Source organism: Mustela erminea, chromosome 13, assembly GCF_009829155.1.
Source record: "Mustela erminea isolate mMusErm1 chromosome 13, mMusErm1.Pri, whole genome shotgun sequence".
Taxonomy (NCBI): Eukaryota; Metazoa; Chordata; class Mammalia; order Carnivora; family Mustelidae; genus Mustela; species Mustela erminea.
The window spans coordinates 67,819,456-67,834,309 of NC_045626.1; the positions used below are offsets into that span (position 1 = coordinate 67,819,456).

Sequence of the window (14,854 nt, forward strand, 5' to 3'; positions counted from 1 at the left end):
CAGAGATCACAAGTAGGCAGAGAGGCAGGCAGAGAGAGAGAGAGAGAGAGAGAGGGAAGCAGGCTTCCTGCGGAGCAGAGAGCCCGATGCGGGGCTCGATCCCAGGACCCTGAGATCATGACCGGAGCCCAAGGCAGCAGCCCAAACCGCTGAGCCACCCAGGCGCCCCAAGACACAGAAAGTATTAAGAGAACAGAGAATCTCTGTTCACTGAAATGCAGAGTTCATGCAAATGGTCATGTTGATTCCATCAGCATGAGGTATTTGGTTGCAGGAATGGGTCAGGAAGTGCTTGCCAGATATCTTTTTCCCAACTTGATTTAGTTTCAGTTGCTTAAGCTCATTGGGGATATAGAGTTCAAAGAGAGAAGTTAGGCCTTGGGGGAAATGTGGATACAGAAAGGGAGTTTCAGATTAAAAAAAAGAAAAAAAAGACTATTAATCTCACAAAACAAACTGAGGGTTGCTGGGGGGAGGGCAGCTGGGAGAAGGGGGTGGGATTATGGACATTGGGGAGGGTATGTGCTTTGGTGAGTGCTATGAAGTGTGTAAACCTGGTGATTCACAGACCTGTACCCCTGGGGATAAAAATATATGTTTATAAAAAATAAAAAATTAAAAAAAAAAAAGAAAGAACATCTGGCTTGGTTGGGAAGGGGAGAGGCTACATGGCAGGCAGAAATGCTTCAAACTGTGCCCCAACCTCAGAGACACTGGTTATGTGATGTCCCGTGGATGTAGGCCCTACCCCAAACCTAGTTCAGAAACAGCAAGAGGGCTTTAGATCTGAAGGTTCCATGGGAACTGGCAGGTGGTGTCTCTGCTCTCAGCTATCTCTGTCCCCCCCCTCAACTCCACAGGTGAGACTTGACTTCTAGAAAAAGCTACAGTGGGAGTGTGCCATAAAAATGCCTTTTGTATTCCCCCAACCAAGTGGAGATAAAATTAAGTTGATTTAAAGATTCTGAGACATAAAAGATTTCTGGCACACCCAGGTTTCCATTGTCAGAAGAGAAGTGTTCACTGTTCTAGCCCTGGAACCAGCAGCCTGCTTCAGAGTGAAAACAGGAAAAATCTGCTTACTGTGGAGAAAATTTTGGGCTGAAATCCATAGCCACGTGGAGCTGGAGTGGACAAGGAGACATCAGACAGGAATCATTGCAGCTCCAAGAGCACATCTCCCAGACATCTGTTCTCTGCCTCTCTCTGACCTGAGTCCAGCATGGGTCACTGGAGTCTCTCTGCATTAACTCGATGCCACTTACACATTCCCTTCCTGATGTTTTTTTTGTTTTTCTTCTTCTTTTTTTTTTTTTAATTTTTTTGTAGGATTGTTACCTATGCTTCTGCAAAAGGTGTGTCTGGACCAATTCCATGATAGAAAATCAGTTCACATTTTGCCCAGAGCAATGTAATCAAGGTTGTTCCACTTCCAGCCCTAAGTGAGATGCATTTTCCTCCTCTTGTGAGATGTTTTTGTCATTATTCAAGCCAATTTTCTGCCATCAGCCTAAACTACTACTTGCTGTAGTCTCTTCACCCCACAGAGAAATCCCTTTTACCACTGTCTCCTGATAACCTAGAGTCCTTGACTTCTAACAAGAATAAGGTGACTCATTAAACTAATCCATTGCCTTTCAGAATGAACATGACCATATCAGACAAATTTTACGTCTCCTCCTGGAAATCATGCCTAAAGAACAAGGAGAACTTTAAAACCCCATAAACTCCATTTTCAGGAAAACCAGAAAACAGATGCAGTCAACAGTCTTCACATCCACTGACTGATAACCAGCCAGGATGGAGCAGAACTAACCGGTAGGATGGAGGAAGTGGGAAGTGAGGGTGGCTGGTAGTGGCTGAGGAGTGTACCAGCTAGCCTACAAATCCTAAGATGAGGGGTTCACCCTGAAAAGGCACAGGCAAGGAAGAGTGCTGTTCTTGTGTGAGCCACAAAATCACAGGAGGCAGGTCTGTAAAGAATGGAGCTGGTGTTTATGAGAAGGAGCCCAACTCTGGCAGGGGAGAAGGAAAACCCATCCCAGTTGATGAATTAATTCTGCCATCTCTCAAGGACTTCCTGCTGACTGTCCTCCCAAATTCTTCCTTTCCTTTTTCCAGGTTAATGGAGTTTCAGCCAGGGCAGGACCTCCAACATGGTGACTATACTCCCAGGAACACTTTCACTTTAATGTTGTCATGTGACTATTAGAAGCCAATTAGGTTGTCAGCAGAAGTGACTCTCCCAGCCTCCCTTGCAGCACCTTGTCTGCACGTGACTCTTAGGGGTCAATGGAAAGTGAGCAGAAGGGAAATCCCATATGTGGTCATGTGGCTAATAGGGGCCAATGGAAAATTATCAGAGGAGAAGTGTCTCTGGTCTGGTGTGAAAGCAAACTGCTTATCCAGGATACCTGCACGTTCCAGAGTGTTTTCCAGAGTCTGGGATGCAGGTGCGGTAGCAATGGTGTTTCTAGTGTGTTCGTTGTAGGTAGGAGGGAAGGAACCTGGGTCTGGGGGTGACTTCATGTAGTATGGGGTGCCCCGTCACTGCCCGAAGGGTGAACTATGGGACTGTGGTGTGGGAGATGAGGGTCTGACCTGTGTAAGCTGTCGGGTTTCTACATTCGTAACCTGCAGGCTCTCTTCACACCCTTACATAAATGTACCCCCAGAAGTGAGGAGTGGCTATCCTGGAGGATGAGGGAATGCCAGTGAGGGCACCCATGGGACTCCTCCTCTAGCCCTCAGGGTGTCAGTCAGACCCTCCCAGTGCACCCACAGGAAGCTCAGTGTCCCAAGTCCAGGCCCCTCCTCACTCTTCACCCCAGAATTTGGTGACTCTGGAATCCTCCCACTATACAGTTGTCAGTTAACTTCTAAAGTTTGTCTCAGCAACAACCCCACAGTGAGCTTATTGGGCATGTCCCCTGCCTCTGATCTTTTCCTTGTATTTCACAGGGCTCACCGAGGGCTTATCAGGCTTCCTGGCTTTATGGGAGACCCATCCTCTCTGAACGTGACTGAGTCTAGCTCACTGTGGAAACACAGCAGGGGCTCCTGAACGATGTTCTTTCTTATCTCACCAGTGAGGCCCTGGGCTGCTGCAGGTAGGGTATTGAGGTTTGGGGAATCTTGCAGACTTGTGCTCGATGCGCATCCAAATGTGTGTTCACTGACTTTCTAAAAACCTCAAACTTACATGACTGTGAAAATGGTTTCTATCTCGAGGGTGCCCTCACTTCAGAGAACAGGGCCTCCTGTGCTTAACTAAGGTGAGTGGCCTGTGGCCCACAAGTGATGTTTAAAGCAGGTTATCTTTTTTTGGTCCCCTTACAAAACTTTACCCAAAACATCGGTGTATAAAGACACAAAATCAGGCCTTAATGTGGTGGTTGCAAGGTGGTTCTGAACCCATAGGGACCACGTTCCCCCTTCCTCAGCTAGTCTCTGGAGTCACAACCAGCCTCATTCAACTGTAAGTAATGGAGGTCCCAGCTGCTCTGTGGTCTCCCAGGGCCCACTTCATCCTGTCCCACTGAGCAGAAGCCCTAAGCCAACTGCTAACACAATGGTGGGGATGAATCTCACAAACATTTTGCCAGTGAAAGAAGCTGGGCACAATAATGTGACAGTGTTTTATTCCATGGATGCAAAATTCTAGAACAGATGTATCTGTAGTGACAGGAAGCAAATCAGTAACTATTTCTGGGGACTGACTGGGGAGGGGACATGAAATAACAATCTGCATAATAGAAAAGTCTGTATCTCACTAGAGGTTTGGCTTACACAGGAGTTTGCACTCATCAACACTCATCAGATCGTAATGCTTAAGACTGGTACATTTCACTTTATGAAAATAATACCTAAAAAGAAAGAAGAAAGAAAGAAAGAGAAAACTAACAATCAGAGAAGATGGGGTGTGTAAGTGACCTGTTGTAGCCAAGCAGGAGGGTGGGGGGCTCTGCTGAGAGTTAGCCTATTCCGGCAGGCTGGAGCCAGCCATGGAGCAATGACTAGGTCATACTGTTTTGCCAAGAAATGGGTTGCACTGAAAGTCTCAGTGTTAGAGTGTGCTGTGACCATAACTGTGTTTGAAGAGAGTGCTTATTTTGTCACCATCTCAGGTGGACACATCCCAGATTATCAGCCATTTGTGTACCTTCCATGGTAAGGGATTGTTCACATCTGCTCAGTGGGGAGAGATCACCCGGTCCCTGGATATTCAGGGGCTGAGCAAAGATCTAATCTCAGGAGAAAAAGAGAAAGTATGTATTGCTGAGATTTTGGAGGTCAGGGGATTCTCAAAAACGACCAGCATGGCACCAGGGGAATTGGAGAGGGATGGGCAGAGGGCTACCTGGTCCTCCCAGGTCACACCTCCTGCACAACTACCCTTCTTGTCATTCCAACACAGTAAAGCGAGAGCAATTTTGCTTCTGGAAACAAAGTAACTATTTTTGCATTGGGAGACAAATACCTGCAAACTGAGATTTTCCATTGACCTTCTGAACTGAAGTCCTCCGGGTTTAGTGGGTATGAAGTATTAGAAGCTGTATTCTAATCATGTGTTTGCCCCGGGCATGGATAGGGGAGAGGTGAATAAGTCTAGTGCAGAGGTGGAGGGTACATGTTATCACATGTCCCCATGGGACAGGAGCTCTGTATGATATTTTCTCGTATGTCCCTTTACAGCAGTGATGATCAGATTCTCATCAGAGGTTGTATCAACACACCTAGATCTGGAGAATCAGGTTTAAACACCTGAATGTTCCCTCTCCACTGTCCAGAGTCACAGTGTAGGGGCTGTGTTTGGAGCTTTGGTATCACTACCATGGTGACCCCTAAGTTTCTGCTGCTCCTCTTCAGGAGGAGGTGACCTGGGGTCTGGGATCATGAAGAGCTTCCCCCTGGGGGAGTGACACTTGCACATGGCAGTTGAAAGGGGGCACTTGCAGGGGGTGGGGAGAGTAGAGGACTCTGGCCTCGCTGAGCCCACCTGTTTCCCACCACCTCCCAGTAGGATGGCAGGACCATCACAAGTTACTACAGGGCTACTAGGACAGGCTGGCAGGGGGGCACTCCCACATAAGCCCTGAGGATCTGCTCGGTACCAGAAGTTTCCCAACCAGGTTAGGCACTGGAGAGGTTCCTTGGGCCTTGGAAGCTGCCCTTCTAAGTAAGTTTTGTTTTTTTGTATACCGAAAGCCTTCCCATAACCTTCCTGGACGTAAGTCAAATTAGGATCTCCGGCGGGTTATACCCGCGAAGGGATCCCCAACAGGTCATTTTGTTCTTATAGATTTTCAGGGCTTTTGTTTATTTTGCTTCAATCCATGCCATCCACAAAATCATGGTTTGTGTACTCATGGAATATTTTGGCATTAGGACAAGGTGGTGTTAATGGTTGTCCATGATACACTGGAATCTTGTGCAATAAAATATCATCTAAATTATTTAAAAGGCAGTGATGATTGTGTTTCATATTATAAATTGTATGGGCAAGATTTGGATCTCATATTTCTTGGAATGTTCTTACTAACATAGCTCCCCTGTAATAAATGTAACCCCAAATTAGGCACCAGCCAGGCGGTAAAGGCACATTTGAGTCATTCCACGATACCCTAAACTTTTGGTTAAGATTATCTTTAGAATTGGTAAATATGGTGCTGCTGGCTGGTTTATTCCTTCTAATTTGGTGGCACAGGAAGTGATTAACAATACCTTGTGAGGTCCTTTCTCTCCTGGTTGTGGAGATTTTTAAATTTGTTTCTCTTCAAATATACATAATCACTTGGTATTCGTTCATCCTCTCTTCTTCTTCATTTGGGCTTTCCTTGGGACAGGAGTCGGGAATTGTTACTCAGCACAGTGTTCATGGTTTTGACAGACACAAATCCACTTAGTAGGGCTGACATGTTTGATAGTACTAACTGATTGAAGTGAGTTTGCATCATTGCTTTGTTACTAAATGTAGTGTTCAGCATTTCTCAGAACGCTTCACCGTGGTATATATTTGTTGTGAACAATGGCCAATGTCCGAACTCCTGTCTCAGTTACAAAATAAAAAGAAAAATTCCTTGTGAGTTATTTACCGAGTTATTTCTGTTGGGAATGTCAGGGTAAGTGTTTTCCACCTTGCTTTGGGATCAGTGTTTCCTCAGTGTTAATATTTTCTTATTCACTAAGGAATAACAGATACCTAAGGACATTCCTTTCCTCATTACACCAAGAGGATATATTCTTCAGTGGGAATCCTGCCAGGTCCTTCATGTGTTGGCTCCATGAGGAATGGGATTCCTATATGGATTTCATTGGCATTCAGCAGCAGCAGTGATGCAGGGTGTCCCAGGAGGTCCCTGCACCTTCGCTCCTGCATGAGGGATGACATGCACTCTGAGATTGTAGTGGGAGCTCAGGCCAGAGACCCACCTGAAGCCAGGTGGTTGAAGACAGATCAATTCTGGCTGACGGATCTGCCTCATTGATTGGAGACACAGGGTTTGTACTGTGTGGTTTCTGTGGTGGTGAGATAGATGTGTGCTCTGGATAAAGGTGGTACCCCAATGATGACAGATGCAGGTTTCTCTGCTCAGAGTTGTCTGGTGTCTCCAAATGTGAGAGCTGTATGTAAAGGCCCTTCCATATTGACCACATTTTTCAGGGTTTCCACCAGTGTGGATTCTCAGATGCTGGCTAAGGGTATAGCTGGACTAAATGCTTTCCCTTGTAGATGGCATTCAGTCCGTTTCTTTCCATGTGAATGTGCCCATGGCCTCAAAGGGATGCATGTTGCTGAGAGCTCTTGTTCGGCAATCCCACCACATGGCTTCTACCCCGTGTGAGGTCATTGGTGAGAATAGGAGAGGAGTTCTCTGGATGAAGGATCTTCCACCTTTGTTCTGTTGCTAACGTGTCTCTCCAGTGCATCTGGTGTGTACAAAGGTGAGTGCTGCCCTTGAATTTTCCCCCCATGTGTATCATGACTTGTTTCCTCAGACAGGTGAGTTCCCTCATGTCTCCTGAGGTTAGAGCCCCAACTAAAGGCTCTCCCGTACTGGGGAGATGTATGTGGTGTGATCCAGTGTAAAAAAGCTCTGATGTCACTTGAATTGGGACACATGGCAGAAGGCTCTTCCACATTGGCTGTAAATACAAGGTTCCTCTTCCCTGTGAGTTAACACACATGCCATGAGGTGAGGGATGTGAGAAATCTTCCTCCTGTGCCCCAGCATTGGCTGGGTTCCTGTGCATGTGAACCCTCTGCTAATGGCCAGGACAGGAGAGGCTGTGGAAGGATTGCTCACTCATGTTCCTTCCTCCCTGACTCGACAGGAATTCCAGCCTCCTCCTTCAGGTATAGTCTCTGCGTAAAACTTTGTATTCCACTTCTAGTCACATGCAGTGTTACTTTCCTGAATTCAGATAGATCTTTCTACATGGTAGCCTCACACCCATGTCAAATTCTGATTAAACTTTGGATGTTTATGTTTGAAAGACTATATAGGTGAGCTGTGCTGAAGCCAGTGGCTTTTCTAGAAACTCAGGTGATGGCTTAATTAGAGGTGAATATCAGTCCAACATTGAAACTATTCAGTTTTTTTGGTTGCCCAACCCTTATGCTCACTCTCTTTGAAGACAGGAAATGGTGATGAATTCACAGCCTATCCCATGTCCAGCTGTAGTGTGGAAGAACAGTGTTCATTGCTGTGAAGCTTACTGTTAACCTGATGAGAAGTGGATCTTTGATGATGCACCCTTGTGGATGGTATTTCATCCTTTAAAACAAAAAAAGATTTTATTTATTTATTTGACAGACAGAGATCACAAGTAGACAGAGAGGCAGACGGGGGGTGGGGGGAAGCAGGCTCCCCATTGATCGGAGAACCCGATGTGGGGCTCAATCCCAGGACCCTGAAATCATGACCTGAGCTGAAAGCAGAGGCTTTAACCCACTGAGCCACCCAGGCACCCCTATTTTATCCTTTTTAATAGGGAACATATTGCAATGAGCACTTGGGTGTTACACACAAACAATAAATCATGGAACTGTACATCAATAAGTAATTAAGTACTGTACAGTGGCTCACATAACATAAAATAAGAAAGAAGAAGAAAGGAAGGAAGGCAGAAATAGAGAAGCAAGGAAGGAAGGAAGAGGCAATGAGGAAGCGTGGGGAGTGAGTCTGGAAAAAAAAAAAACGGGAGAAGAGAAACAGGTAGAGAGGCATTAGGGGAAGGAAAATGTTGTGAAAGCTGTGAGGCAAATACTCGAGAGTTAAAATTTGACCTTGATCACAAAGAAAAGAAATGGAGTCATCTACCAAGGATCAAAAACATGTGATAGGACATTGGTGATTAGAACCTATTGACAAGGCAAAATGTGAGAAAAAGAATGTGAGGATGGGATGCTGCGGGAGATTAAGATGGAGAAACTCAACAAAAGCGAGGGACTGAAAGAGGTGCCATGTCACAGTTTCAGCCCAAGAGTCACAAAAGTGTCCTGTCCTCAGAGGCCACAAAATGTGCAGCAGGTTAGGTGGATAGAGACAGATGATTTGAAAGAAATGGGGTGGTGTTGTAGGGATATTTACACAAGGGACTTACAGGAGAGAAGACTGATGTAGAAAAGACATTAGGGTTCAAGGATAATGGCCAAGAATTCTTAAGAAATCTTTGTTGCAAAAATGTGATTTTATTACAGCACAAGGACAGGTCCTGTGGGTAGAAAGATGCTACACTGGGGTCCTGAGGGGTGGTGGATTCTCTACTCTGGAGTTGGAGGAGGGAAGGAAAACGGAGGTTTTGCAACACTGCTCCTGTATGAAAGAAAACACACAGGATACTGGGGGCTTTGTTCTTGTCAAGCAAAGGTGGTTTTTCCTTCTAGGAAGACATTACTAGGAAGATAGTTGGGAGCTTCCTGGAGGAATGTTACCTTCCTCCTCTAATGGTTCCTTCTGAATGGGCTTCAGGTTTGAAAAGAAATTCTGTTTTATTGAAATTTCTTTCTGCCTCAGCTTCCCTCAGGGTTGTGGAGGGGAGGGAGATGTTAGGGCTTCAGGAAATGGAGTTACAGGTCTCTGGAGTTAGCCTATTGATACGCAAGCCTCTTCCTTGGCGATCACTAGGACATTTGTAAACTGAGGGAGACCCAGATCTTGCAGGGTTTGATCTCTGTGATGAATCTTTTTTTTTTCCTTTCCTTAGCTTTAGGGAAGCCAGGAGTGCCTGAGGAATGTCACCCATATCACGTTGGGGGACAGTGTGGTGTGCCAGCTCCTGCTTTATCCTCAGCTAGTCTTCTCCTCTCTCCTCATGTCCCGCTGAAGACTAAAGACACTTCAGTCTTTAAATCCTTGAAGGAGGAAGGTCTCATCTTCTGTAACTTCCTCCTGCTGAATAGAGGCATAGAGCCGTCCCTACCTATGGGTCAGTCCTGGTCACCTGGGGGCCTCTCTGTGTAAGAGTTGTGAAATGAAGAGGCCACTGAGTGCAGGAGATAACTTCTGTTTGGATCTACCTGAGAAGAAAGGACCATCTGTCCTCTGGAAGTTAGTGCAGCAAAGGATTGCCAGCACCAGCTGGAGAGACATGGGAGAAAACAACAAAACAGGGTTAGAAGAAGAAAAAGGAGAAGCCCCAAGAGTCCTTTAATAGTGGATGAGAATCCTCTTCCAAGCCAAGAGTTGAGCCAATCCTTACAGAGAGGAATCCTTGTAAGACGGATTTGAGCAGTGGCATTTGTTAGGAACTCAGAAATATCTTCGTGTTGATGGGGAATGTACACACAGCATTCTGTCATTAGATTAGCAGAAGCTTCACCTTGTGCATCAGTTACAAAATCTAAAGCCTTTGTGTTTTGTAGAACTGCTTTATGCATTGGAGTCATTCCCATATTTAATAGAGAAATCCTGTTTGGGGTTATGTTCAGAGCCTTGAGTGTGTACTCAGTAAGGACTTCCCCATGCCACATGACATTTTCCAGTCCCAAAGAAGGAACAAAATGGATGCTAGGTGGCCATACCAATGAAACAGAGCACACATGCACCATTGCTTGAAATGTGGAAGGTTGGCTGGGTTGGTGATGGCTTTAATAATGCACCCATGCATCTAGGCCCAACCCAAGAGTTGGGTGGCCTCTGGAGCCTGGGGGAAGCCATGGCCAAAGGTTAGAGATACATTGCCATTGGGTCAGGAGCCTGCCATGTAATCCTGGGCCTCATTGAACTGCAGCCAGAATTTCAAGGGCTACTCATGTTTGGAGGGTCATTCTTTGAAATCTGGTCTACTCAATATCCTCTGAAGAGTTATGCTCCGGGGCACCTGGGTGGCTCCATGGGTTAAAGCCTCTGCCTTTGGCTTGGGTCATGATCCCAGGGTCCTGGGATCGAGCCCCACATCAGGCTCTTTGCTCGGCAAGGAGCATACTTCCTCCTCTCTCTCTGCCTGCCTCTCTGCCTACTTGTGATCTCTGTCTGTCAAATAAATAAAATCTTAAAAAAAAAAGCTACACTCCATAGACATATAATGGTTAGGTCCAGGCCTAAGATTAGCTGGGTTTAATGTTGGACAGGTTTCAGTTATTATTTCAGGCATATCTATAAGCAGAACCTTGTACTTAATAAGTTCGCCTCCTATCATTTATTGGTTGCCTTTGGTCTGTAAAATAGTCTGTATCTGATGTGAAGTCTGTACAGTCAGGGAGTGTCCCAGAGGGAACATTGAGGTTCCTTAAACCAGGAGGGAAGCTCTATGATTAGATAAAGCCTTCGTTTGCCACTGTACCTCAGTAGGTGTGGCTTCTAGGATCAATATGACTGTGAGGGATGAAACCATTAAGAAGCCATTTTTGTTTGAGGATCCAACCCAATATCCTAATTACAAGCAGTCACTGGCAAGTGGGAGAAAACTTATCAGTAGATAAAGGCACCCCATCTGCCTCATCCAATCCAGTCACAAAGAGAGTGGGCTCATCCATTATCTCCATAAGTCCATAGTGATCCCTGGGGAGTGGCATATGCTCTGGCATTGAGGGACTGATTTCATCATCCCAGGCACATAGAATTGGGCAAGGTTTTGGTTGAGTTCTACAGTTGTGGGGGAATCTATCCCATTTCCCACTTGTCCAACTACTACCCATGGCATTCTGTTATTATCCCCAAAGAATAAGAAGCAAGGGGGTTGCATATATATGAGCTTACACTGTAATTTTTCTGAAGTTTCACCTCAAGTTGTCTAGCTTAGGTAAATAACACATACTGAAAGACAACTAGAACTAGAATATATCATCCACAAATGTGAATTCTTGAAACATACTTTTTCTCTTTAAAAGAACACTCAGTGGTGCATAGGTGGCTCAGTTGTTTAAGCAGCTCTCTTTGACTCAGGTCATGATCCCAGGGACCTGTGATCAAGCCCCACATCTAGCTCCGTGCTCAGCAGAGAGCCTGCTCTCTGGCTCCCTCTGCCTGCTGCCTTGCCTACTTGTGCTCTCTATCTCTCTGTCAAATAAATAAACAAATTCTTTAAAAAAATAAAAGAATGCTCATTTCCAGAGATAGCCAATTCTGGACTAATTTATTTGAAAAACAAGTCCAGTTTTAATATATTTGGACTAATTATTGACTTAAGCTCAGCAAGCATAGTGATGGATCATGTTGAGTTTTTACAATCTTTTCTGCAGGAATTTTTCTAAGGAATCTCTTGGTGCAACTTTTCATTGTTTCTCTAGGCCAGAGACCAGGGAAAGTGCTTGCCATCAGACATGCCTGTGATACCTGTAGATTTGGGCAGATTCCTCTTCCTGAGGTCCCTAATATATCCTGAGGTTCGGCACCTGCCAGGAAGTGACATTCTTTACTCACCTTGTAAGGCTGTGGGGAACTCTGGAAGCAAGGGGTCAGGCCAACATTCCCAAGGGACTTGATGGCTGCAGGTCTTCCAAAAGTCAGCCTTAGTTCCTTAAAACCCTTTGGTTCCATCTGAGTCTCTGCATATCTCTCTCCAATAGGACAGTCCAATCCAAGCCTTGGTAAAATCACCCATATTTCCAGTGATGCCCTGTTACAAGAAGAGATTCTTATTGAATGTAGACAAATGATGAGGATTGACATGGAAGAACAAATACTTCATGAGACCTTTTGAATCTGAGGGTTCAGATAGAGCAAAACGTGAAATGCTTTAACTTGCTTACAGAAGAATATTGGATCCCATTTCTGTAAGTCCTAGATCTCTAGCCTTCCAGTACTTCAGGCCCAAGTTTTTCCCAAGGTGCAGTGTGGTGCTTGGGGCCCCAGTTCCTCTGCTGTGGTGTCTGGGTGCTCGAGAGGTCGAGCTCAGATTAGAGACAGCCTCTCCTCCCTATACCTATTGCTGCTGCAAAACACACAGGCTGAGGTGGGCTCATTTTGGTGGCCACCGCCAGTATTTGGCCCAGCATTGGTCACAGTCCTGTGCATGGAAGCGACAGCAACAGTTCAGGGCCTAGGCCACAGGGGAATACAGCTGGGGTGGCTGCTGACCCTCGAGTAGATTCCAGGGTGGTCACAGGGCCCTGACAGTCCCGCTTGTCCTGCATCTGTCATGCTCTACATTCTTGATGGAGACTGGAGTGACAGCAGGAGGAGGAGTAGCCCATGCAGCAGACAAGGGAAAAGACTGGAAGGCTGCTGGGCCCCACAGTCTCAGGTGGGCCCTATCTTACAGAACAATGGACTGTTGAATGTTGAAGGCCTAGAGTTTTGCCGCCTACTCAGAGTGTCAGTCATCAGTAGTGACTGGAATCTCAGCTCTGTATGAGGTGGCCGACTTAGAGGATCTCCTTTTCTTGTCCCCAGGGCTCCCGTGCCATCTTACAGCTGGATGCACAAAAACTTGTTGTCAAGACCTGCAAAGTTGAGGTACAGGAGAGCAGTTTCTCCAGGTGTGTTTCCTCTACTTTGTTTTCACGTGAACTCTTCCACTGTGACAATATCGAAGCTGGAGTTGGAGCCCCAGGGCCCTTCTGGGACACATTCTGTAAGGACCTCTGAAGAATCTGGAACATCAGGATCATGGGCAGAATGTTCTGTGGTGAAGCTGTGGGAGACAGCAGGTGGAGTTGTATGAGATTGCCTGGTGCGTGTGGTCTGGGGAAGCTCTTACCAGAGGCCTGTGGGATATTGGTGGAGGTGTCTTCTGAGGTCTTGAGGTGGCCTTCAGGACCCATCTGTGGCATGAAGAAAGGAAAGTTTCCTATAGGCCCCCTGGGACTGAATGAAGGATACACTACCAGTCACTCAGGCCCCTTGCCTGACCGTACTCCTCCGTGATTTCCGGGTCCCCTTCCTGCTGGACTGTCCCTTCCCCAGCCTCTCAGAGAGCCATTAACATGCCCATCTCAGTGGGGGGAGGGGAAGCTTTGCACATGTGAGTGTTGCAGATGGCGTAACAGAGATGACATGCTCCTGACTCCCATGGAAAGTGATTTAGACACTGTGGGCAGGCAGTGGGTGAGTTTGGAGCAGGCAGGGTGGCCTTCTCCTGATTGTGTTGCCTACATATCAAGGAGAATCAATTGAATATCAAACGCACATGGCAAAATGGTGCCATGAGGGGATCCATTACATCGCACAAGGCTTTGTGGAAACTCAGGGGACCCAAGGGATGGGGCAGCTTCTGAGTGATTGGCAATGCTACAAGTCTCAGTTGATACCATAACCTACTCTGTGCCCTCATGGATGCAGCACTGAGTCTGGTGAGCTGTCCTGCTCACATGAGCCCGGGGACCTTTCTTGTTCCCTCATTTCTCAGATGCCTGAAGTGGGAGATTAGGCCACCCCACCACTGTCTCACCCTGACTGGTAATGTTCTGGAGGAAGCTCTCTGCTGAATTTTATAGGTTGGGAATCCAGGGCTGGGTGCTGCAGAGTGAGGGGATCAACAGCTAACAGTGCCCTTTTCTAGAAGAGCACAGTGTGTAGGCTGTCTGGGGTCCAGTCCCTCTAGGCAGCCACTGCCCTCCCTCCAAGTTCAGAAGCTACTGGAAGACATAGCCCAACCACCACAGGGAGTTGCACAGATCAGGTTGAGGTTCCCCATGGGATGTTCTCAGGGCATCCTAGTGCCTGCAGGGACTGTGACCTTCTTCTCATCTCCTCTTTGTGGTCAGCTTCTAGGGCAGCATCCCGGGTTTTGTGTGGTGCCCTGAACTGCCCACAACTAGGTCAGGGAAACGAGGGAGGACATGTTTGCATGTTTGCCTGCCCCTTTTCCTGCCCAACTCACCCCATTCCCAAGTCCTTCTCTTCTGATTGGCATACTGTTTCTCTTGTGGTTTCTCTCAAGTCAATTGAAGGGAAGCTTCTTGAGAGCCAAAGAGAAAAATAGAATCGGGCATGAGCACAGATTCCCAGGCAGGAGACATCCAGGGTGGATCCAGGGCCAGCCTCCCATCCTGAGGCCCCTCCAGAAGGGGGAGCTGTGCCCTGCTGACTCCCAGCCCTGCTCCCTGCTCTGCTGTCCAGGGCTGCTTCCCAGACTCAGTGGTGAGGGGACAGGGTGATGCTAGGAAAGGGGTGAAGAGGGCTACACAGGGGGTTCATGCAACAGTTCAGAATCAAAGCCTCATTGCCTGCAGGAGACCAGGGCCTCTGGGGTTGGCCTCGTAATAGCAGGAAATGGGGAGAGCTAGGAAGTGGGCCTTGTGGACAGCAGAGAGAGGAAGAACAAAGGATGGAAGGAGAAATGAATTACAAGCACAGTGTTGCTCCTTCCATCTGAATCCTCTTCATCCATGGATCCATCCTCAAGTGCAGAGAGCAGCGATGCCAGGGTAGACTTAAAAGACAACATAGGGAAGTTAATGGAGATA

The 14,854-nt window shown here is 46.8% G+C and overlaps 1 long non-coding RNA gene across 6 annotated transcripts in view; it reads left to right on the forward strand.

The window, feature by feature from the left end:
- The window catches only part of LOC116572400, a 78,729-nt gene extending 65,328 nt beyond the window's left edge, over positions 1-13,401 (forward strand). For 5 of the 6 annotated variants that reach the window (XR_004278293.1, XR_004278295.1, XR_004278292.1 and 2 more), the window contains 2 exons: positions 2,962-3,110; positions 12,840-13,401. This is a non-coding gene — a long non-coding RNA (uncharacterized LOC116572400). Of the gene's footprint in view, positions 1-995; positions 1,610-2,961; positions 3,111-12,839 lie in introns of all 6 variants that reach the window. The other variant, XR_004278296.1, reaches the window with a different exon arrangement.
- Positions 13,402-14,854: the final 1,453 nt, after the last annotated feature.